Below are 2,971 nucleotides of genomic sequence, written 5' to 3' on the forward strand. Positions count from 1 at the left end.
CGAGACCCCGCGCAAGGGGCCCCGGGTGAGCCACGGGCGCGCTCTGGTCTCAGGGAGCTCCCACCCCCAGGTCCCACACACCTCACCGGCGCTGCGGACTGCACAGGACCGCCCCACTCCCACCTGGGCACGCGGTGCCCGTCAGAGCCCCCATCTGGGTGGGTGCTCCTCTGGGGGGGGGTTGAGGACCAGTGTCCCGTCCCATCCCTGTCCCCACCACGTGGCTTGCCTTCCTCAGGATCTGATCGTCCACGTGAGAGACGTGAGCCACCCTGAGACGGAGCTGCAGAAAGCCAGCGTTCTGTCCACCCTGCGCGGCCTACACCTGCCCGCCCCACTCCTGGACTCCGTGCTGGAAGTTCATAACAAGGTGGACCTGGTGCCCGGGTGAGTGGACCCCCGCCTGCCCACTGCCCCACGACCCTGGAGCCTCGTTTCTGGCGAGTACCGGTGATGCACCTGTGTGATGGGGGCCTCGATGTGGCTGATAACAGCAGGCTGCTGTCGTGCAGGCGCTGGAAGCAGCTTCCCGTGGAGCGTCCTCCCGTGGCGCGTCCTCCCCTGCTTTCAGGAAGAAAAGGGGAGGTAGCGCGCTCTTCCCCCACCTGCCTGCTGTGAAGGGCCGGAACTCGCAAGAATCAGCAGGCCACCAGAGCAGCATATTTTGGGGTGGTGTGTTCTGAGCGCCCCCGCCCGCACAGACCCCATATCTCACTACATCCTCATCATGGTTTCCTCTGTGTTCCTGTCCGACGGAGCCGCGTCCTCTCCTGACACACACGGAGGGGGTCACAGTGGGGGCCCGTGGGCGGGGGCCCCTGGAGGACCCTCGCTCCGTCTTCCCGAGGCTGAGCAGGGTCTGCTGGCTGTCCCCGCACAGGTACAGCCCGGCGGGACCACAGGCTGTCGCCGTGTCCGCTGTCCTGGGGCACGGGCTCCCGGAGCTGAGAGCCCGGCTGGAAGACGCCGTTCTGAGAGCCACGGGAAGACGGGTCCTCACCCTCCGGGTCCGGCTGGCGGGCACGCAGCTGAGGTGCGTGGGGCTGGCCCGGCGGGGGCCGTGCGGGGTGTGGAGGTGCGGGGAAGGCAGCGGAACGGGCCAGGCGCCAGCACACAGACGTGCCGCGTCGTTTCTGGGTTGCCGTGAATGTGGGTTAATCACCCCAGGTGCGGGCGCCGGCTGGCTGTTGGCGTGCCAGGCGTTCCCGGGCCGTGGGCAGTGACAACAAGGTCGTGTGCGGGCTCGGGGACGGAGCTCCCTGGGGGAGCAGTTCCTGCGAACACGTCCTTACAGAATGCCGCCCTTGCTCACGTCCTCAGCTGGCTGCATCGGGAGGCCACGGTGCAGGAGGTGGACGTGATTCCCGAGGCCGGCGTGGCTGACGTCAGGGTCGTCATCAGCAGCTCCGCCTACGGCAAGTTCAGGAAGCTCTTCCCCGAGTGAGTGGACACTGTGTGGGTTCAGCCGTCCACTGAAGCGGCCGCCGTCCCCTCCGTGGCCGCTCAGGGTGGAAGGGCTGGTGGCTGCCTGCTGTGGCTGGAAGTCAAAGCTCAGCTTGTGGGCGGACTGAGCGGTTCTGGTTCCTGGGGGATGGTGCATGCCTCGTGAGAGCTGGCGTCCCTCCCGCAGCGTTTCGGCTACGAGATATTCAAAGCTCTGCTCGTGTTTGTAGACCAGTCTTCCTGCTGCGTCCGTGGGTGGGCCGCCCTGCGGAGGTCCTGCCCGTGGTGGCCGTGAGAGGGCCAGCTGGGGTTTCCCCATCTGCTGTGTGTCACAGACTCACAGCTACTCCCCACGGAGCGTCCTGGACATTGTGACAGTCTCCTGGCCACCCAGAAGCCTCTCTGCACGGGTCGAGGAGAAAACACGGTGTGTCACTGAATCAGCACAAAGCCGGGATGCTCCACGCTCACAGGCAGCCGGCTCCGACGAGGGAGAGACAGGAGGGACCTCGCCTTCCCCACGGCCTGTCACGGACCTGGGCTGTCTTCACCGCAGGTCCCAGGACACACACCCTGGGGCGCAGAACTGGACGCCGGTCCCTCCACTTTTAGAGACATTCGTACATGTCTGAGCGTGGCGCCGTTGCCCATTCTCTGGAGGGAACGCTGACGTGAGAGGCCTCTCTGTCGCCGCCCTGGGAAATGCTTTACTTCGTTTTCCCCCTTCAAAGTGTGTTCACCCTTACAGCAGTGTTTTGTGAGTGATTCCAGATTTTAGCATTCAGGGATTAAAAATAAAAAAAAAAAAAAGTCTGTAGCCTGCCTCGGGGCATGCGGGGGGGTGTGTCTTTCCTGAAGACGGGAGAGCCTTCTCCTTACTCGAGTCCTGAGCTGTGAGGACAGAGCAGAGGCTGAGTCGGGGAAACTGAGGTCCCCGCGGTGCTGGTGTGGAAGAATGAGGAGGAGCCGGGATCGAGGAAAGCAGGGAGTGTGGGAGCCGGGTTCTCGCCAGAAGGACCCCGCCCCTGACATTGGCCCAGTCAGACCCATGTCAGCGCCCTGGCTTCCAGAACCGTTTCGAGAATAAATCCCTGTGCTCTGAAGCCCCCACATGTGATCATCTGTGCCAGCGGCCCTGGGACACTCACGCGCAGGGTCCTGGGGTATCGGCGGACAGGACTGGATGACATCGCCCCGCGAGCTAGCTGTGTGCTAGGATGGCCTCACCCACTCCTCCCACAGGGGCCCCGAGGGCTGAGTGTGGAGCTGATACAAGGTCCTCTGCGCTGTCAGGCCCACACAGTGGACGCGGATGGCGCAAGTTCCCCCAGCACCATCCAGGCCGGCTCAGCGGCTCAGTGGACTGGAGGTACGAGGTCCCCCAGCCCCGTCCAGGCCGGCTGAGTGGACTGGGGGCGCGAGGTCTTGCAGCCCCGTTCAGGCAGACTCAGTGGACGGGGGTGTGAGGTCCCCCAGCCCCATCCGGGCCGGCTCAGTGGACTGGGGGCGCGCGAGGTCCCCCAGCACC

General features: G+C 65.1%; 1 long non-coding RNA gene across 1 annotated transcript; it reads left to right on the top strand.

Annotated features, from left to right (window-relative positions):
* The first annotated feature begins 145 nt into the window (after nucleotides 1–145).
* LOC116629777 lies at nucleotides 146–2,227 on the top strand. Its single transcript, XR_004298819.1, has 3 exons — nucleotides 146–387; nucleotides 881–1,033; nucleotides 1,321–2,227. It is a non-coding gene; the product is annotated as an uncharacterized LOC116629777 (long non-coding RNA).
* The last annotated feature ends 744 nt before the right edge of the window (nucleotides 2,228–2,971 follow it).

The sequence above is a fragment of the Phoca vitulina genome, unplaced genomic scaffold (assembly GCF_004348235.1).
Source record: "Phoca vitulina isolate PV1807 unplaced genomic scaffold, GSC_HSeal_1.0 scaffold3066, whole genome shotgun sequence".
Classification (NCBI taxonomy): domain Eukaryota; kingdom Metazoa; phylum Chordata; class Mammalia; order Carnivora; family Phocidae; genus Phoca; species Phoca vitulina.